Source organism: Canis aureus, chromosome 12, assembly GCF_053574225.1.
Source record: "Canis aureus isolate CA01 chromosome 12, VMU_Caureus_v.1.0, whole genome shotgun sequence".
NCBI classification, from domain to species: domain Eukaryota; kingdom Metazoa; phylum Chordata; class Mammalia; order Carnivora; family Canidae; genus Canis; species Canis aureus.
Genome location: NC_135622.1, coordinates 37,979,315 through 38,001,743, shown reverse-complemented (window position 1 = coordinate 38,001,743; position 22,429 = coordinate 37,979,315). Strand labels below are relative to the sequence as shown.

Genomic DNA, 22,429 nt, shown 5'->3' with positions numbered 1-22,429 from the left:
AAACATTAAGCAAAGTGAGTAAGGGAAATTTAAAATCTTGTTTTGAATGTATTAGATCACATTAAACAAATTATTTTTAAAAACCCTCTCTTTCTTTGTTCTTAAACGCTTGTCTTTTAAGCGACAGATAGGAGGACCAGAATAAGTGGTTAACTTGGATTGACCTTCTGAACAGCTGCCCCATTAAACTTCAGAGACAGCACATCCCCATTGCTGCAATCAAGTGACTACAGCTGGTACTGTCCTTACAAATTTAAGCTGCAGAAGCACTTTAAAGAGGCGAATAACCCTCTTTGGGGTCTGAATCGCCAAAATGTGTGATGCTTTTACATGAATAATATTGTCATTTGAAATATAAACTTTATTTCTTTGCACTTTGAAACAAAGTGAAGCTAGTTATCTTGATTTTGCTTCTCTTATTTCTTGAAACTCTGCCAATATATCAGCAAAAGAAAAGAGATGCATTGACAGTTCTGTATTATAAAATGCATAAGTAAAACATTTTGATGCCACAGAAGTTTAAATTATTGACAATATGATTATATGATTATGGTTTAAGGTTTTTATATTAATTATATTCAGAGAGAGGTCTGGGATAGGGAGGGTTAATGGGCACCCTGAAACAAGCAGAGAAAATGCCACTGCAGGTGTTTGCTTTAATGGGGTGTTGATGGAACACCAAGGGCAGGTAAGTAGGAAAATGAATGAGAGACAGAAAGTGTTGAAGTGTTAGTGTAAAACACAGGTCTGTGACAATGTGAAGCTTTAATGCCTAAAATTATTTTGGCTTTTCTTGCTTTAGAATGCTGTTTCACTAACTTTTGTACAAGCTCAATTACCTTCTTGTAAGGACAGGGCAGTTAGAGTGGAAATTTCAGAAAAAGGGTTATTTAATCACACATAGGAAGCAACACCTTCCTTATATTCATTTTCACAAATTTGGCAGGTAAAATGAGTTATTTCTCTAGGTTTTCTATGTCTGCTTTTTAAACTTCATATATTAGAACATTTATAACATATGCATATATAATAGTACAGAGACTACTATAATAATGAACTCCTATTTATCCAGCTTCAAAAATTATCATCTCCCCCAACTTTTTGGCTCCTCTTCTCCACCCCCAGATCATTTGCAGCAAATCTCAGACATTATATCATGTTGGTTGTTAATATTTCAATATACATTTTGAGATAATACTCTTTTGAAATATATCTACAACCCCATTGTCATACAAAAAAGTGCTATGTCATATCATAAATAAATAATTTCTTAATATAATAACATATCCAGTAACTGTTTAATAACATATCCAGTAACTGTTTAATAGTTATCTAATTTTTAAAAAATGATTTGTATGATTGAAATAATGGACTCTCCAAAACATCCATACACTGTAATTGGTTAATGTGTCTCTCTGGTCTCAATCTATAGGATTCCTTTTTCTAATTAATTTTTTTCTTGTCTCTTTTTTCTTTTTTGGTGGTGGTTTTAGCAACTGAGCTGTTTGTATATAGGGTAGATCTTGTTGATTACATCATTGAGGTGTTGTTTACATGTTGCTGTGATCCCTTTATCTTCTGTAAATTGTTGGTTAAGTTTGATATTTTTAGTAAGACTTCATAGATGTTGTCTACTTTCCTAAGAATTACAAAATGTGTCTACTTGTTTCTTGTTTGTATGTTCCATATAACAGTCACTGAAGGCCTTTACCTAAATTTCTAGTGTTTTCATTCCTTTTTATCATCAAATATTTGTCTACCCTGAAATATAGTTCATTAAGTCAAGGAAGAAAAATTGCTTGACTTCATCTCTCTAGTTATCAGTTTTCCAAATAACAAATTGGTTCCATAGCATCCTCTAAGGAAGAAAAGTGATATTTTATGTAGAAATCTGACTTATACAATTGTTCAACAAAATTTGTATTAATTCAGTGGAGTTTTTCTGAGTGTCTTCTCTGTTTAAGGCATTTCTTTAGATGCTGAATATACAACAGAGAAGAAAATAGGCAAAAAAAAATTATTGACCTCATGAATTTTAAATTTTACCGTTTTCACCAAACAGTTCCTTCCTTAATGCTTTGATTCATAACTTTTAAAATTATTTTTGCTAGTTTTGTTCAGTGTTTTGGCAGACTTTGTTTGGCCTAAGTGGGCCAAAGTTCAAGGCTTTTTAAATAACGCAAGTTGTAAAACACCACTAGAAAAGAGTGGACTTGTGGTTACAAAATTTTAGGGCAAAATATCCTTTACCTCCTCTTGGCTCCATGCTTGTATCCTATCCTTTTGTGGAGATGGGTTTATTCCTAGCTTAGCCTGTTCCTAATTTTTATAACTATTTCCCTACTATTCTGTGTGTATTTGTGTGATATTCTGTTAGATTTCCAATCTTGGCTAGGCTCTACCTGTTTTCTATTGTCCAAAAGTTCTAGTGGGGTTTGACAATAAGATCTAAGTATTAGACCCCAGTGAATCAGTATGTCCATCCCTTCAGGTGCTTATATTCTACATAGGAAACCATTACATCAGAGAATTCAGAGTCAGTAACAAATTTTAAATAAGTAAATCTCTTGATTCTACTTGTCTAAATAAATTATAATATAAATCTTTCAGAGCTATACAATTAAATGGCATGAAGTAAACCACACAGGTAAGCATCTTATATCCCCAGTGGCTCATCATCAAAGACCATTTAGATGTGCACATTTTGCTTTACAAAATGGAACTTCAAAAACAATTTTTAAGAAAAGGAAATGCCATGATTTCAATGAGGTCATTCTGGGTGTGGCAAAGAGGAGGTTGGATTAGAGCAGCAGCTTTCAGCCTTAGTTGACCATTAGGAATATATTGATAGCTTTAATACAGTTTTGATAGCTCAGATATTTAACTTAATTGATCTGGATTGGGGTCTGGGCATCAGAATTGTTTTCTAAAACAATTACCCCTAGGTAATGCTGTTTTCAAGCCAGTGTCAGTGTTCAGAAATATAGAGCTAAAGCAATTGAAATGGAGAGGATTTAAACTTAAGAGATAATTATAAGATAGAATTGTGTGACCTAATACATTTGAGAATCATCAGCATACAGGTGATTGTTGAAGTCATGGTATTGATCCCTTGAGGAGACAAAGCAGAGAATAAAGGAAGTAGACTAATGATAGAGTTTCAGTACTAACAATACTTAAGAAGAGAATCTAGTGTGGGAGACTAAGAAAAAAAGTCAGAGAGGTTAGAAAAAATGGAATGAGTATTGTCAAGAAAATCAAGAGAAGAGATATATTTAAAATGGAAGACTTATCAGTAGTGACAAAAGATACAGAGTTCAGTGAGCTAAAAACCAAAGAAAAGGCCACTTATTCAATTAGGTGGTGAATACTGACCTTAAAGAAAGCCCTCTCAGGAGGTTGGCATGATTGGAAGTCAGATTGAAATGGTTTGACATGTGACTGATAAGTGAAAACTTGTGGGCAGTACATGCACATTACCTTTTCAAGATATTCAGCAATATGGAAAAAAGATACTGTATAGAATAAGCATTTTGATCCTTGGATCAGCAGAACACTGGAAAAAGTGAGATTTGGGACAGCAGGGAATGTGTAAGACCAGTTCCTTTCCCATGAGAAATTTCTACTCTAAAGGAAAGTAAATGAATCACCATTATTATTTACCTCAATAATACTTACAAGTAAATATTAAATGGAAATGAGACTTTGTTTGTGAAAATTAGCACTTTGAAAACTGGGTGATGATTTAGTGTTATTTTGTAAAATTAGAAAGGTTGACTAAAGCAAAGCGACACCCTAGGAATCATATTTAGGACTTAAAAAACAATATGGAGAGCATCATGCTATTGGAAAATGGGGAACAAAATATGTTCCAGAACAGGAAAGAAATGAACTTGGAGATGGATCAAACATGATGATAAGTTACTAACATAGTAATGTTATCATACAAATACAATTCATATTTAATGAGCAGGGAGGGAAATCCATATTCCTTTTTGTATTTAATTCTTCTCAGGCAGGAATACTGTATTCATATTGAGACCCACAAATTGAAAGTACTGCAGAGAAGCTGAAGAGTCCCACAAGGAATTAATTATAGGCCAGGGGGAATTGTTCATATATGGAATATTGAAAGAGAATGGATATATTTAACATTAAAAAAAGAGCTCTGAGGAGTGACTTCAACATTTAGATAAAATTCCACAATTAAATTAAATGCAGTAGTAAAAAAAAAAAAGAGAGAGAGAGAGAAACCTGTTCCAAAAAAGCATTATGTTGAGGATAGGATAGGATGCAAGGCAAATGTATTAGAGGGGCCAATGCAGTAACATGGAGTCTGGGGCTGACATGGATGCACCACCATGAAAACCATCTTGAAACTGGGGGTGGGGGCAGGTACATGCATGTCAAAATGTGAGTAGCAGGCTGAGTTGTCCTGAGGAGTCAGAGGGGATAAGGCATGGGCAAGAGCTAGGCATGTATTCTAGGTTTAGAAGAATAGCATATTCAGAGGTCAGAGATATGGGGGCTCCATTTTACAGAAGAAGGTGGGTACACAAAAGTCAAGAGGCTGAATCAGACACCGAACCACCAAGGATGAAGATATGCAGGCTAGAGGAGGAGTGACTTAGAGATGAGTGATGTATCTTCTCAACCTCTGGAAGGACCCTAGCATGTGTTCCAGTGATTGTATATTCTTATAAAGTTTGCAAAAGCAAGATTATTTTGGGATTTACTGTTGCTGTTGTTGTTAAAAAGACCATCCCTTCTCAAATTATGTGTGTTGAGCCTCACTTTATCTATCTTGGCATTGGGTTTAAGGCAAAAATATCAATAAAAAGAATTGTCCCTTTGCCTCAGATTAGGGGCTTTTGTATTTCCTTTGTTGGCAGCTATTAGAGAGCAAATTTAGCCAGAAAAGTGAAAGTGGCCAGGAAAAGGGGTAGCTAAGTAAGTCATTTTCCAGAAGCATAGATAAAATTATGTGGTAGGAAGAGATCAAGTCAAGGCCATCTTCAAACTGGTGTGTGTGTGTGTGTGTGTGTGTTGTGCAGATTATTTGGTGTTTGGGATTTGGTTTTCTTGAAATTACCTGTTGATATTTTCTGCTCTTTTTTCTATTGAGTTGTTTCTCTTTTTCTTTTTAAATATATGTATTTTTATGAACTATTTGGTACTAGGGATATGAACTCAGAATTATACCTTCCCTCCTAGACTAGGAGGTCTTTGAGGGGGCAGGGTTATTTCTTATTCAGAGTGTAGTTACACTGAAGAGAGCCAGTGCACAATAAATGAAATTGCTAGGCCTTCTCATAGTTCTCCACTGAATTGGGAATGGGGATAGGCAGTGACAGATTTCCCTGAGGAGCTGAGGCACAGGCATGAAGAAATGTGAAATTTGAAATAATCTGAACAAATTTGTTAAAATCTCTGTATATCCTTACCCCACAGAACTTTTATATTTTAAACTTAGTTCTAAGCTCATTGAAATAACTTTGAATATATCCTATTTTTATAGCGGAAATTGTCAAGGTTGGAGGGAAGCATCATCCAAATCCATCTTCTCAGATGGATCCAAATCCATCTTCTTAAATTCCCAGGATGTGGAAAAATTGTTTGAGGATGTTTATTTGATTTTAATATGTTGCTTTAGGTTTAATTAATTCATTCATCCAACAGATACTTTTAATAATTGAATATGTGTTCAGTTATGTATCAAGGTTTAAGGTTACATTGATAAACAAGGACATGATCTGTGCTTTATTGCTTCAGGCAAATGTGGGTTAATCATGATGCTCATGCTGTTTGAAATGATATATAAGATGTAAATGAATGTTCCTAAGCACACTATAACAATGGGAAACTGATATAGATCTATGTGTATTGAGGGGGAGGAGAGGATATTCAGGGAAGGCTTCTCAGAGGAAGTGATTCCAGAACTGAGGATGAGGATGGCTAAGAGATCCTGGTGGTAAGGTAGTATGTATGGAGATGAAGGAACTGGTAAAAGAAATGTTCCATGAAGAAAACACAATTGTCAAAAAGCCTATTGCAAAATAGAAAAAGTTGGTAGAAAATTGGGGTGACTGAAGCAAAAACAAAGGAAAGATTGATGCATGGTGAAGATGGAGATGGAGGAAGGGGCCAGACCATATAGGACATTATAAATCATGATAGGAATTTTGGCTTTTTCTTAAAACAATGAAAAACCATGAAAAATATTTAATATAGGATATAATATAATCAGATATGGGTTTTTGCAAAAATTAATTCTGGCTCTCTTGTATGGAAAGGATCAGAGGAGCTAGAGTGTATGGAGGAAGAACAGTGGGAAACTATGGCAGTGGTTCTAGTGGAAGAGATGGCAGTTTGCATATGGTGGTGTCTGTGGAGACACAAAAAAGTGGGCAAATTTAGGGTACTTAGAGGTAAAACAGATATTATTTTGTAATGGATTACATATAAGTAGGCTGAAAGAGAAGGTGGTGTCAAGTTGACATCTAGGATTATAGTCTGTACAAAAGGCTGGATGACGAAAATGTTTAATGAAGTTGGAACCACTGGTAAAAGACTGGGTTTGGTGGGGAAGATCACAAATATAATCATGGGTGTGTTGGAAATGGAGGTGCCTCTGACTTAATATATCATGTAGGCAGTGGAATATGTGAGTCTGGAGTCTAGGCTGATCCTAGAGATAGGAATTTTTCTCAGGATAATTAGTTGTGAATGATATTCCCTTACAAAAATATGAGAACATATAGGATCAAACCTTAAGAACTGTAAACTTTAATGATGATTAGAAAAGGATGAATCTGAATGTGAGATGTTGGGGGAAAATACATGATGAATGTTTTCCTTGGAACCAAAGAAGAGGCAGAGTTTCTAGAATGAGGTAATAGCTAACATTATCAAATGCTGCTAAGAGGTCTGGTACTATGAGGGATAAAAACATTAATTGATTTTAGTAATGCAGAACTCACTGGTGACTCAAGAGAAAGTTGTTTTAGTTAAGTGGCTATTTAGAAAGGATTGAACAGGGAAGTTAAAAAAAGGAAAGTAGAATCATGTCTGAGAAGAGAATTGGCTATGTAGAAAGAGATGAGGGGAACTAGGGCAGCAGATAGATATGATAGATGCAGTGGAACTTTTTTTTTTTTTTTTAAAGATTTTATTTATTCATGAGAGACACAGAGAGAGGCAGAGACATAAGCAGAGGGAGAAGCAGGCTCCATGCAGGAGCCCGATGCGGGACTCGATCCCAGGACACCAGGACCATGCCCTGAACTGAAGGCAGACACTCAACTGCTGAGCCACCAAGGTATCCCAATGCAGTGGAACTTTTGTGTGTAAATGTCTACTGGAACCTCCTGTATAATTAATGGTTTATAAATTTATGCTTTTTAGGTGGGACTTGAAGAATAATTTTGGTATTTAAATAATGAAATTTATAGTTAAAGTGTAATTTGCTCTATGATATATTGCTGGTAATAGCTATTATTTGTTTATGTCACTGACTTTCCATTAGGAAATTCTTTTACCATGAGAATATACAGTCTACTTAACAGTGAGGCCATTGGTTTATGCAACCATTTCAAGTACACAGAGGGCATTGAACAGCCAGGGCTACCTATTCTTTCATGTTGCTTTACATTACAATAAGAACATTTTGTGCACTGGGATTCACTGGATCTATACAGCACTGAAATGGACAGAGAAATAAATGCAAAAGATCATAAAATGCAAGGGAGGTGTCTGGAGAAGAATGCTCTTTTATACTGTGAGATGGTAGTGAAGATATGGCAATAGAGGTAAGAAGAATCTTATTTGGAGACTGCTCTGGCAATGCCTATGTACTCTTGTAGTTTTGAGCTATGAAATACCATACACGTTTTATTTGTCGTGATGGCCAATATCATGTATTTAAAAAAATATGGTATTTATTGAGGGAGGTTCAGAGTGTTCAACTCATGACTGATGTTTACTCAAAAGTATTATGTACACATTACTGGTAGCATCCAAATTAAAATTTACACTTTAAATATGTATAAATTTAAATATATAAATCATGCATAGGGAAGGCAGTGAGACATGAAAACATGGTAAAGACCATAGACTTCTTGAGTTTACCATTAGGGTTTAACTTGGGCCAGTGTTTTATATTTTTGAGTCTCAGTTTCCTTATCTGTCATAGGGGGATGTTAATGATAGTAAACAGTAGTGCCTTCCTCGTAGAGTAGTTGTGAGAATTAAATGAGGTTACACTTTTTTTAAAAAATATTTTTATTTATTTATTCATGAGAGACACACAGAGAGAGAGAGAGTCAGAGACACAGGCAGAGAGAGAAGCAGGCTCCATGCAGGGAGCCTGACGTGGGACTCAATCCCAGGACTCTAGGAACACACCCCGGGCTGAAGGTGGCACTAAACTGTTAAGTCACCAGGGATGCCCAGAGGTTATGCTTTTGAAGCAGGAAGTGCTGATTCATATTAGCCATTACTATGAGTATTTTTTAAGCCTGTTTACAATCTAAAATTTAGCTTCTCAAACTGATAAAACTGGGGTAGGTGACAGTGTGCCAGAGTGTACTAGAAGCCACAAGAGAAATCTAGAGTACCTTACTGAAGTGTGCTTTTTGATATTACTACCTTTTTTTTTTTGGAGAGAGAGCGAGCAAATGTGTATAAACGGGGGGAGGAGCAGAGGGAGAGGGAGATGGGAGAGAGAATCTTAAGCAGACTCTGTGCTGAGCATGGAGTCCAATGTGGGGCTTGATCTCAAGATCCTGAGATCATGACCGGAGCTGAAATCAAGAGTCAGATGCTTAACTGACAGGGCCACATAGGCACCCTGGTATTTACTACATTTTTATATTTTTATGTGGAGTTTTATGTGAAATTTTTTTTAGATAAAGAGAAGAATTAAGAGAAAGAGAAAGATACTGTCCTTGGCAGGTGGGGTGAGGGCTCAGACTATAGCTCTAGAGCCAAGGAATGTGCATCCATTCATTTCTGTGGCCTGTGGTTCCTCAGTGGCAAAAGCCATAACTGCAGTTGGAAGATGCAGAAGCAATGACGCTTCTTGTTCAGCCACCGATTTTAGTAGATTAAAAATCAAGAGGATTACATGGATTTGCCTGTGCAAATCCTAAAATGATTTTCTGGATTTGGGAAGAACCTTGACATGTTTTAACTTAGCATTTCAACTGAGAAATGTTCCCAGCATCTTGCTGTTTTAAGTAATCGAAAACACTGTCAACTCAGATTGCTTCTGAATGTGGCAAACTAAGATGTTTTTAGAGACACTAAAATATAATATGTCTTGCATTTCTTTTGGTAAACATCTCGATTTCCTTATTTACTGTGAATTAAAGAATGACAAATCCTCAATTCTAAGATACATAAGTCTTAGAGAATATACTGTATGTTTTCTCCCAATTTTATAGATTTGCCAAAACCTAGATATGTGGTTCCATATTAACATTTGAGTGTTATTTTAAAAGAGAAACTGGATTTAATTAAAACCTAGGCAGAAAGACAAGGTAGATACATACAAATACAGAATGGATTTTATGTCATCTTTTCACATATAATTTCTGTACACAGAACTTCAGGTTTAACTCTCTTATTCTTTTGACAGGAGACAGAGGACTATAAGTTGGAGTAGATGTGATTTTTGTCTCTGAAGTTTTGTACATTCCTTACTCTTGTTTGGGAGAATCCTTTTCTTTATCTTTTGGGCTAATTCAAAGCCCACTTTGGATATTGCTTCCCCCGTGAAACCTCTAGACCATCCAACCACCAGAATTAATTATATCTTCATCTATGCAACATTCTGCATTCACTAAAATCTGGAGTAGTGATTTCCTTACACATCTGTGTTTCCGATGACTTGAACTCCTTTATTCAGATTCTAGTCTTCTTCATTTCACAGATTTCCTGGACTCAGGGACAGGCATATAGGAATTCCTCATTACTTATCTCTTAATTAAAGTTGACTTAAGGAAGAGTTGCTAGCCACTAGTAGCAGGTGGAATTGAGAGTATAGCAGATGTCTGCGGAGGCCTTCTGGAGGTATCAAAAGAACCACTCATTAACAGATTGTCTCACAGAAGTATCCAATAAGTCTTACAGAAGCAAAAACAGGACCTCAGATGGTAAAAGAGTTTAAAGTTATGCAAGAACATATCTGGTCCTTCTCTAAAACTATATAGGGAATGGATTGGTGTCTAGGAGTAACTTGTGGGGTACCTTGGGGATGAATTCAGTCAGCTATCATCAAGCTTCAAGTTATGAATCTATAATATGACAAGTAATTACATGTTTATCACTCAAGTAATTTATTAATCAGGTAATTTATTAATCATGTAATCTCTAAGCCTTGCAAGCTATGAATCTGTAATGCAACAATTAATTACATATTCATTAATCTATTAATTTCCACTCATCTGTGGTAGTTGCTCTGAGTGGATTAGGGATGCAGAAGAATGATTGGGTCTGTTCTCTGGTATGTAATGGCTTATGTTCAGTGAGGGACAGGCCAAAACTGATGTCCATGGAACAACAGGGGACAACATGAGCCAGTATAACAGGAAAAGGAACAGGATGGATGCTTTTGTTGGGAATTAGTACTCAGAGCTGAGGATATCAGGTGATAACTATACTTATTTCTTCTTTTCAAAAAGATTTATTTATTTTAGAGAGAGGGTGAGAGTGGGTAAGGGGGCAGAGTAAGAGAGAGACAGAGAGAGAGAGAATCTCAGGCAGACTCTCTGCTGAACACAGAGCCAAATGCAAGGCTCAGTACCATGACCCTGAGATCATAACCCAAGCAGAATTCAAGAGTTGGATGCTTAACCAACCGAGCCACCCAGGTGCCCCTGACTACGCTCATTTCTTAAGGAGGTGCTAGGTAAGTTTTCATAAAATTTCAAAAGATGCAGCCAAACTGGACAATCAACTTTTTCTTCCCATATTTCACTTGGAGCTATACAAGAAGTCTAGACATTACCCTGACAGGAGACTCTGCTGAAATTTCACAAGATTGGAGAGGTTTGTGATCCTCTCACCTAGGGGACAGAATCAAACTGGAGGAGACAACCACCAATAAATGTCAGTGTGAAGCAAGAGAACCCCTCTGAGAGATTAGGGTATGTTTTCCAGAAGTGCAGTGTGGTGTACAAAAGTTCCCAGATGTTTACTGAACTGTAGTAAAAATATTTTATTCACTGGAACTGGCTGGATTTATACCCTACTAAACTGGACAGTTTAGGCAGGGACAAATAAGGGAGAAATAACAGATGGAAAAGGCCATGAAACTATGCTATTGTGGGAGAAGGGAACATGAAGCATTTCCTGGGAAAACCTGATGTTGTCTCCTTTCTTTTGTGGGGAGAGCAGCTGGTGCTGGCATCAGGCCTGAAGATATCTGAAGTCAGGAACTGGCTGGAGCTTCCCTTTGCTGCCAGGCAGGAAGGGAGGTATGCTTCCTGAGCGAGCACATCATACTCACAAAATCTAAATGGGTATAGATGGGATGGCATATTTTTATCATAACCTATAAAGATATTCTGCAATTTCAATTTTCATTTTCTGTTTGACACAAGTTAAAGAGAGGATTCTTTTTTTCATTTTCAGATTATATTGAGCTTTTAATTTTTATTCCTAGTTTTATTGTATTATGACCAGTGAATTTGTCTGGATTATTTCTGCTTTCTAGAATTCACTGAATTTTTTTTTTTTTTTTTTTTTTTTTTTTTTTTTTGTGGCCTAATGAGTTTTGTGGATTTTTCTTGGATAATTGAAAGAAATAATAGTCTCTGTTTCCATAATAGGGTTTTTAAAGTATGTCATCTAGATGTATTTTATTACTTATATTATTTGTCTGTATTTTCTACTTCTTACTGCTTCTATTTCTTTCAGTATTTGCTAGTTTTTATTATTAATATTGTTAATATCTTTTATAACATATAGATAGTTCTACTGTTATAGTTTCATTGAGAACTATATTCTTTATAATTTTAAAGCTTTTTTCTTTTTTCATCTTATGTTTTTTTGCCTTTCATTCATTCATCTCATGATTTTTGGACTTTTCTTTGTAGTAAGATAGTAATTTAATTTGTCAATTGATTTTCAAATTTTCTAAATTGATGTTTTATGTTTGACTTACATTTATAGTATTTATTTGGTTTAGCTTTGTGATCAAATCCATAAGACTTTTCCTTTTAATAGATAAATACAGTTCCTTTATTCTTGCTGAAATAAAAATGTTTGGTCTAGGTTTTGTCATTTTATTTTATGCTTTATTTTTTACACTGTTATATTTCATGGCTTACTCTGCTTTATATGCTCTATGTTTTGATCCTTCTGGTAATTAAAAAAGTTTATATTTTTGTTATGGTTCTTTCCTATACAACTATAATTGTATGCAATAGCCTTAATTCTTTCTTTGGGCAATATTTATTAATTTTCTAGGATTAATGATGAAATCGGTATGATTTTTTCTTTCCTTTCTTGCCTCTTCTCTACATCCTAATTTTAGTTAACTATGTGATATTTCCTAATATTTTCCTTTGCTACATCAAATAAGCTTCTTCTTCTATTGTTGGTTTATCCAGATGTCACTATTTTTAACCTCCAACTGTTAATAGCAAGTCAGTCCATATCTTCACATTACCTGCCATCCTTATTTCACATTTCCTCCTAACATTTTACTTATTTGCTATTAAGAGTTGCGTCATTCTCTTCTGTCAACAGCACCCCTACATTGTTTCTCTCAGTACTTCTATTGCTTTCACATAGTGCTTGCAGATATTTCTTCTGTCACTTGTTCTCTAGTCATCCTTTGGGAGCTTCTAGGAGGTTCATCCATAAGGAAATGATATTCTTCATGTTCTTGCTGTCCTTAATATATTGCCAAACTTTATTCTTATTTTTTGAACACAGTCTTGTGTTGAACTACCAATGAGGAAACATGAATGATGCATTTAGCGGACATTTTTTCTTCTTTTGTTCCTGGCCCTCCGTGTCTCTTGTTATCTGTCTGGTTATAGGTGCAAGGCTCTCAGAAGCCTTGTTTTTACAAAGTGATTGTATATCCTTTGGCTATAGCTGAGTGGTTCAGAGTCAACACTACACCTAAATTCAGCCAGTCAGAGTCCTAGATATAGAGACTTGGGGGTTGGGGGAGCTGGAGATGGAGATAAGAGAGATTGAGCCAAAGTCATCTTTCCCTGGGTGGCTGGACCCCTCAATAAAGCTGTTGATGGTCAGGTTTATAGCCAATACATGGAGAAAACAGAGAGAAATAAACAAATGGGGGAAAATACAGAAAGATATAGAACTAAATGAGGAGGAAGACCTTCTTTACAGATTCTGGTTTATCCTTCCAGTTTATTCCTCAGGCCTGGCTGCTCCTTCCTATGAGACATCTTTATGACTTTATAACATATTCACCTATTTTACTTAAATAGGTTTCAGTTATTTGCAACTATAATAAATAAACTAACTCAGACCTTGTATGCTATCATAGATCACAAATCTACCCAGCTAAAGAAAGAATGAGAAAAATTAGATTAGATTATTCTTTCTTGTCCCTCAGAATTTTGTCAACTGTAGGGTTACCATGTGAATTGAAACACAGACTCTTTATTACCAAGCTCAGTTACCACATTAGATCTGGTTTAAGTACCAGGCACTTACTGGCTGGTCATTATAATAGTACAAAAATTAAAAGAAACTGAAAGATTCAGTCATTTGAATTTCCTGTGGCTCATTAAGTCAGCCCCATGAGTTGTAGTCAGGTACATTTGGATTCCCACAGCTTGCTAATCTTTCCCTCAAATTTTGTTGTTATTTAAGCTTGCAATGTAGCCATTGGCTGGTCTTCTTAAAAGCGGATCAAAAAGCACACTTCACCAAATAGGGCTATTTCAGAAGCACTCACAGGCTAAAATCCAAGGCTTACCAACAGGGTCAAAGTATCCCCAGCCAATGGAATATTCTGTTAGTACCTTGAAAAGCAACCTGAACTTCTTAAACTTGTCCCAACTGTTGCAGGGAGGAAGGAGCTATAGCCCCCCAAATCACCCTGGTATCAGGCACCTTGAGAATTTGTAGGCCAGCTCAAAATACATACAAAAATATAAAGTTTAATTAGTCTTTAGCTTAGAACTTTGTTGAAAGCTTCATTAAAAGTCTCTTTATAAAAACAACAGGTCCATTATAAAAATAACAGGTATTATATGATAAACACTTAGAATATAGAGGAAAATGTAATGAAAAATTAAAGTCACTTAGAGTCTTACCACTCAAAGGAAAATACTGCTAACTCTAGAATTTTGGTGATTTTTTTCTTTTTAAACTTTGTTTTTAACTTCTCAATATATACGTTCTTTCATTTACTTGGCATAATGATGTATATTTATGACTCCATATCTCTATTTTATCTGTAGATTTTCTATATTATTATAAATTCGATGGAAATGTTTTCAAAGGCCTCATAATATTCTATGAGATGGATATTGCACAGTTCATTAACCATGATTTGAGGACATTAATGTTTCTTATTTTTGGAAATTTTAGTGTTGCAATAAATATCTTTTACATAAAACTTTTTGAATGTATAGAATATTTTTGTAGGCTAGATCCTCAGACATTTCTGCTCTGATTTGGAATATTTCCATTCTGGCAGCAAAGTGAGTCTACCACCTTGGCCCAGCTTCACTAGTTACAGGTCTGTGAAGTGATGGGGGCCCATGGCAGGTCTGGGAATACTGAACGTGAACTGCAAATTCGAATAAATCAGAAATCCAGGTTGATCACTTTGTTTTCACCTCACTGCATCCCAAAGATGAGAACTGGCTGAGAATGTGCCCGGATTTGGCTCTGCCAGCTGGCAAGGCATCCCCGAATAATGGGAGATTATTAGAATCCTGCCCTTTTCCAGAGAGCTTTTATCCACATTCATTTTTGTGTTGTGCCAATTAGAGATGGCACAGTGGTTTTCTTTGTATGCATCCTGGCAGCCCCTGTCCACATAGATTTGGGAGGAGACTCTATGTGCATATCACTTTGGCTTTCTGTAATGAGGCACGACAGCAGGATTTTGGGTCCCTCATCCTAAATTCATAAGTAGCTATATGCCTGAAGAGATCATCTGTGGACTGTTTAACGCCTTCGTGTCTTTACGCATGAAATGTCTCCTAGAGAGGACTCTAGTAATCACATGGAGTATATAGGAAAAACCATTTGCTCCTTGAAGTTCTCTTTTTTCTTTCCTAGGGGTGACATCATATCCATCCATACTGGAAGCACAGTGAGTCATAGCAATAAAACAGAATTTACCACAAGGTGGAGTTGGTCTGACCCCGGTCCATTGTCTTTAGTTATTAAAATATATACTTTACTATAACCTTCCTTCTCTGATTACTGGGCAGCTCAGTCCCCATGGTCAGTATTGCAATGAATCTCCAGTACAGAAAGTGCCAGACACGAGTGTGCTCACTCAGGGTCTGCAGAGGGGTCTCTATTCAGAACTGGGTTTTTCTGTCTCTCCGACTGCTATGCTTCTAGGACAGGATTTGTCCTCATTTCACCAGTTAGGCATTTTAGGCATTTGCTTTCTTCTATGGGTTTGATAAAAACAAAAGTAACAGCCCAACTACCTCTCCTTTAGATAAAAGAAGTTTTGTTCATTGTAACCAGGAGACACTTGTGATGGTGGTTGGGGCTGTGAGTGTCAGCTATAGGTAAGGGCTTGGCTGCTAGACTGCCTGTGTGCAACTACACTGGAACTCACATTCCTTCATGGCCACACAGTCTTAGTGAGGTCAGCAAGTGACATCAAACCAGAAAGAAGACTCAAAAGGCTTCTTGAGATGACCTCATGAGTCTAGTCCTTGCTTTAGATGACTTTGTGTGGCTCTGCTTAATTCTTTTGTACAGAACTGGGGGATTGACCTCCTCTGTAAGCAGTCTGAACATTTACAGTATTAGCAATTGAAGAGGAATTACTGGGGCCTGGATAGGGGTTAACTGCTTTGCACCCTCTGGTTATTGTGATCAGGGGGTTGGACATCATACTCAGGTGCTCAGATGGTATGTGGGAGCTGAAAATCCATGGAAGAAGCAATTGTTTTCATCTCAGACAACACTTCTACATCTATCCCTGTGTCTGGGTTACAAGAATTTTTCTCTGCTGATGCTCAGAAGGGAAATGCCAATATGTTCCCATGGTGTGTATGTGTGTAATAAACGAGCAGTTGCAGCATATTGGTGATCAGTAATGTTAACTTCCTTTCATAAGAAGGGAGATTATAGCATTTCTAAATTATTTCTAAATTTCTAATATTTTTGGAATTTTGGAATCAGAAGACACTATTGAGGTCCTTTAACCACAATAATGTATAGATCAAGAGAGACATGCAGAGTAGTTTTAGAGAGTTTCCCAAAGTAATAAAGGTGTGGTTGAGGTTTATAACCTAGATGTTCTGACACCAGCCAAATGGTCTTTTCATTATACAGTTCTTGTTGTTAAGAAGCAAAAGAAAAATTACTTGTGAACTTTTTTTTTAGAACAAAAATACTTTGCTGAAGCAAAGTGTTGGTGAAAGAGTAACACCAAAGTATTCATCATTATTATTACTGTTATTGTTTAGCATACTACTTTTTGCATATTTAAAAAAATACTTTTTTGAGGTATGGCTAGCATTCACAAAGCTTTATATAATGAATTTGGAGATAAAAATTAACCCTGAAACCATCAGCACAACCTGTGCCATAAATATATCCATCACCTCCCAAAGTCTCCTTTCACTGTCTTTGTTCTTTGTTTCTCTCTTTCTTTCCTTCCTTCCGTCCTTCCTTCCTTCTAATAATATTTAACATAAGATCTACCATCTTGGGAAATTTTTAAGTATAGAATGCGGTATTGTTAACTATAGGCTCTATGCTCTATAGTAGATCTCCAAGAGTTATTCATCTTGCATAAATGAAACTTTATACTTTTTGACCGATGCCACCTGGCTCACCCCCTCCCCTAACCGTTTTTTGTTCTTTGGTGTCTGGCTTATTTCACTTAGCACAATGAACTTCAGGTTCATCCATGTTATTACAAATAGTAGGATTTTCTTATTTAAGGCTAATATTCTGTTGTAAGTGTAGCACATTTTAAAAATCCATTCATCTATCAGTGGACATTCAGACTGTTTTCATGCCTTAACTATCATGAATAATGCTGTAGTGAATGTGGGAATGCAGTATCTCTGAGGTCCTGATTTCAGTTCCTTTGGATATATTTCCAGAAATGTGATGCTGGATCATATGGTAGTTCTCTTTTGTGCTCTTTTGAAGAACTTCCATACTGCTTTCTGTGATAAATGTACCAACGTACATTCTTACCAATGGTGTATGAGTGTTCTGTTTTCTCCACATCCTTACCAACACTTCTTTGGATTTATTTTTATCATCACAGGCATCCTAACAATTATGAGGTGATATCTCATTATGGTTTTGATTTGCATTTTCCTGATGCCTAGTGATATCAAGCACCTTTCGATATACCTCTTTTTTTAAAATTTTTATTTATTTATGATAGAGAGAGAGAGAGAGAGAGAGAGGCAGAGACACAGGCAGAGGGAGAAGCAGGCTCCATGCACTGGGAGCCCGACGTGGGATTCGATCCCGGGTCTCCAGGATCGTGCCCTGGGCCAAAGGCAGGCGCCAAACCGCTGCGCCACCCAGGGATCCCCACCTTTCAATATACCTCTTAACCATCTCTAAGTCTTCATTAGACAAACATCTATTCAGGTCCTTTGCACTTTAAAAAATTGGTTTATTTGCTTTTTTGCTATTGTGTTGTAGAAGTTCCTTATTATTATTATTTTTAAAGATTCTATTTATTTATTCATGAGAGACACAGAGAGAAGTAGACACATAGGCAGAGGAAGAAGCAGGCTCCCTTCGGAGAGCCTGATGCAGGACTTGATTCCAGGACTCTGGGATCACAACTTGAGCCAAAGGCAGATGCTCAACCACTGAGCCACCCAGGTGTCCCAGGAATTCCTCATTATTTTGGGGAGTAACCCTTGATTAGAAATTTGGCTTGCAGATATTTTCAGGATCCTATTCCATAGGTGGCCTATTCACTTTGTTTATTTCTTTTGCTGTGCAGGTTTTTCATTTGATGTAATTCCACTTGCCTATTTTTGCTTTTGTTACCCATGCTTTTGAAGTCATCTCTAAGAATTCATTGCCAAAGTCAATGCCAAGGAGTAATTGTCCCTTTGTTTTCTCATAGTAGTAGTTTTATGGTTTTGAGTCTTACATTTAAATCTTTAATCTATTTTGGGGTGATTTTTAATAGAGATATCAGATAACATGATAACTGTCTATATTGAATGGATGTATTAAGAAGCCTCTGCTTTGCATATATCACATTGTCTACTTGTCTTGCTGAATGCAAAGATGAATACTAAGCAGAACTATGAAGAACTTGATGCATCTTCCCCAAAACTAGTAAATTCTAACTTTTTCTTAGAGGGTTTCTACTCTTGACTTTCTATCTATTATGTAATACTTAAAAAAAATTATTTAGGGATGCCTGGTGGCTCAGTGGTTGAGCGTCTGCTTTCGGCTCAGGTCATGATCTCTGGGTCCTGAGATCGAGTCCTGCGTCAGGCTCACTGTGAAGAGCCTGCTCCTCTCTCTCTCTCTCTCTCTCTCTCTCTCTATGTCTCTGCCTCTCAATCTGTGACTCTCATGAATAAATAAAAATCTTTAAAACATTTCTTGTTTATTTCATTTCATGTACGTGGGGTTTATAGAGAGATGATAATGTTTCAGACACCTTTGGAATCTTACATTTCCTCCCAGAGTTTTGCACAACGTCCATTAATGAATTCAGTATAGAATGCAAGAGGCTTGAGTTGTTAATCTCTGTTGAGTTTTGGGGAGTTATACCTCGTAAGTATAAAATAAGGCATCATGCTAACAATGTATGTAGTTTCTTACAACTCAGAAACCCTGTGTCTTTGACTTTAAAATAAATATCTATTGCCATTGAGGGTTTAGTACAGGGCACCTTGTTGGGTCTTTATAAATAGTTGTCTGATAAAAATTCTGTTATAAATGAATGATGAGTCTATAGGTATTTATTTATTGAATGACTGGCTTATTCTCTACCATATCTCCCACACTTTCATAGTTGACAGGTATATTTAAATGGGTATACAGAAATCAGGTTAATCCAATATAGTGTGTTATTAATTAAGAACAAAATGACCTGTTCAGACAGACCTGGGTTTGAAATCATATTCTCCTCATTTGCTGCATAATTCTTCTAAATTACTTCATTCCTTTGAAGTTTAGTTTCTTCACCTGTAAAATGGAGTTGATTATGTCACTTCATTGGATTGTTAAGAAAATTAAATAATGTAGTGTGTAAAGTGCCTGGCATATAGTATTATAAAATCTCGATTGAGTTGCTGCTTACTGTGTGTGTTTTTTTAAAGATTTTATTTATTTATTCATAAGAGACACACAGAGAGAGAGGCAGAGACATAGGCAGACAGAGAAGCAGGCTCCATAGAGTCAGCTTGATGTGGGACTCAATCCTGGAACTCCAGGATCATGCCCTGAGCTGAAGGCAGATGCTTAACCACTGAGCCACCCAGGCATCCCAAGTTGCTGCTTATTGTATTTTGGATTTGTTCTTGAATATCTACAGAGATCATGCCATAAACAGTTGCCAGCCATCCTTGGTGTTTCTTGGCTTATAGATGCACCATGGTGATCTCTGCTCCGGTCTTCACATGACTTTCTCACCTGTGTGTCTGTGTCCTCATTTGCCTCTTTTTTATAAGGGACATTCATTGAATGAGGGCCCATCTACTCCACCATAGCTCATTTTTACCTGATTACATATGTAAAGTCCCTATTTCTAAATATGGTCACATCTACTGGTTCTAGGTAGATATGGATCTTGTAGGGACAGTTTTCAATTTAGCACAGCATTTTAACAAATTTAATTAACCCATGAACACATAGTTTTCCATTTATTTTTATTTTCTTTAATTTCTCTCAGAAATGTTTTATAGTTTTTCATGTACATGACTTATGCGTCTTTATCCATATTCATTCCACATAGTGCAGATATTTTTCTTGGTTCTAGAAATGATATTTAAAAACTAATTTCTAATTTTTTGCTATTATATACAAATAAAACTGATATTTTTATGTTAATCTTGTTTCTTGAAATAGCACTGAATTCACTTATTAGTTCTATTAGCTTTTTTGTTTGGGTTTTGGGATTTTCTTTCTTTCTTTTTTTTTTATGATTGACACACAGAGAGAGAGAGAGAGAGAGAGATAGAGAAGCAGGCTCCATGCACCGGGAGCCCAACGTGGGATTCGATCCCGGGTCTCCAGGATCGCGCCCTGGGCCAAAGGCAGGCACCAAACCGCTGTGCCACCCAGGGATCCCGGGTTTTGTGATTTTCTATATAGGATTATATCAATTACGAATAAGGAGTTTTACTTCTTCCTTCCCAGTTTGCATTTTTTTCTTGCTTTATGATGGTAAATAGAATCTTCAGTACAATGTATAGTAGAAGTGCTGAGAGTGGTCATCCTTGTATTTTTTCCTGATGTTATGGAAAGAGTCTATCACCATTAAGTATATTAGCTATAAGTTTTTGATAGATGCCTTTTATTGGAATTGAGGAAGTCTACTTCTATTGCAAGTTGACTGAAAGGTTTTTTTTGTTTTGTTTTGTTTTGTTTTTTAAATCAGGAATGGGTTTTGGATTTTAGCAAATGCTTTTTCTATGTCTATTGAGATAACTATATATTTTTCCATTTTTTTTTGTTTGTTAAAATGATGAATGATATTGATTCATTTTTGGATGTCAAACTAATTTTTCATTCCTGGGATAAACCCTATTTGGTCATGATATAGCATCCTAGAATATTATTGTATTCCATTGGTTAAATTTTTGCTTACAGTATTTACGCCAATATTCATGAAGGATATTGGTCGTCGGTTTTCTTTTCTTGTAATGACATCATTATGTTTTTATTCAATTTGATTTTTATTATTATTTTTTTAAGTAGGCTCCATGGAGCCTAATGTGAGGCTTGAACATGATCCTGAGATCAAAACCTGAACTGAGATAAAAAGTTGAATGCTTAACCAACTAAGCCACCTAAGCATACCTTGACTTTGTTTTGTTATCAGACTAGCTGATCTCATAGAATGAATTGGAATGTATTCCTTCTTCAATTTTATGGAAGGGTGTTTATAAAATTGATATTTCTCCCTTAAGTGTTCGGCAGAAATAACCAGTGAAGTCATTTGGGCTTTGAATTTACTTTGTGGAATAGCTTTTAAGTATAAATTCATTTTTGTGATAGATGTAGAGCTAGTTGGCTTATTGGTGTCTTCTTGTGTGAGATTTAGTATTTTGTGTGTTTGAAGGAGTAGTCTAATTTATTGGCATATTTCATATTGGCATATTGGCATATTTCATATTTCATATTGGCATAAAATTTTTCATATTTCCATATGAAATTTTTCATATTTCATATTTCCATAATTTACTTTGTGGAATAGCTTTTAAGTATAAATTCATTTTTGTGATAGATGTAGAGCTAGTTGGCTTATTGGTGTCTTCTTGTGTGAGATTTAGTATTTTGTGTGTTTGAAGGAGTAGTCTAATTTATTGGCATAAAATTTTTCATATTTCATATTTGTAGAATCTATAGTGTTGTTACATCTTTCATTCCAGCTATTGCTAATTTGTCCCCCTCCTCCCCGCCCCCCCGCCTTTTTTCCCTGATATACTTGACTAGAGAGGTTTACCTATTTAATGATTTTCTCAAAGAACCAGCTTTTGGTTCTGTTTCATTTTCCTATTTTTTTGTTTCATTCACTTTTATACTTATATTTATGATTGCTTTCTTTTTACTTATTTTGAGTTTAAGTACTTCTCATTTTTCTAGATGCTTCAGTTGGAACTGATGTTATTGATTTGAATCGATTCTTCTTTTCTAACATAGGGATTTGTGCCATAAGTTTCTCACTCATTACTGTACCACAAATTTTGAGATGTTGATTTGTTGTGTTTTCTTTTCATCCAGTGTGTAGTCTTTTCTAATATCCTCTTTGATTTCTTTTTTCTTTTTTTGATCCATAGGATATTTAGAAATGTGTATTTTAGTTTCCAGATACTTGGGGATTTAGTAGAGCTCTTTATTCATCTTTATTTATCTGTTATTAGTTTCTAAATTAGTTACATTGTGATTAAGGCACGTACTTGTATGGTTCAAATCCTGTTACATTTATTGAAACTTATTTTGTGGCCCATAATATGGTCTGTATAGGTGAATGTTCAGTGTGCACTTGCATATGTATTCTGCTGTTGTTTGGTGGTAT

General features: G+C 35.9%; 1 long non-coding RNA gene across 8 annotated transcripts in view; it reads left to right on the top strand.

Moving 5' to 3' along the window:
* The window catches only part of LOC144280995 (uncharacterized), a 345,351-nt gene that overhangs the window by 100,179 nt on the left and 222,743 nt on the right, over positions 1–22,429 (top strand). For 6 of the 8 annotated variants that reach the window (XR_013349461.1, XR_013349458.1, XR_013349460.1 and 3 more), the window contains one exon: positions 122–236. The exons of 1 other annotated variant lie outside the window; for it this stretch is intronic. This is a non-coding gene — a long non-coding RNA (uncharacterized LOC144280995). The remainder of the gene's footprint in view (positions 1–121; positions 237–22,429) is intronic. One more of the 8 variants, XR_013349466.1, reaches the window with a different exon arrangement.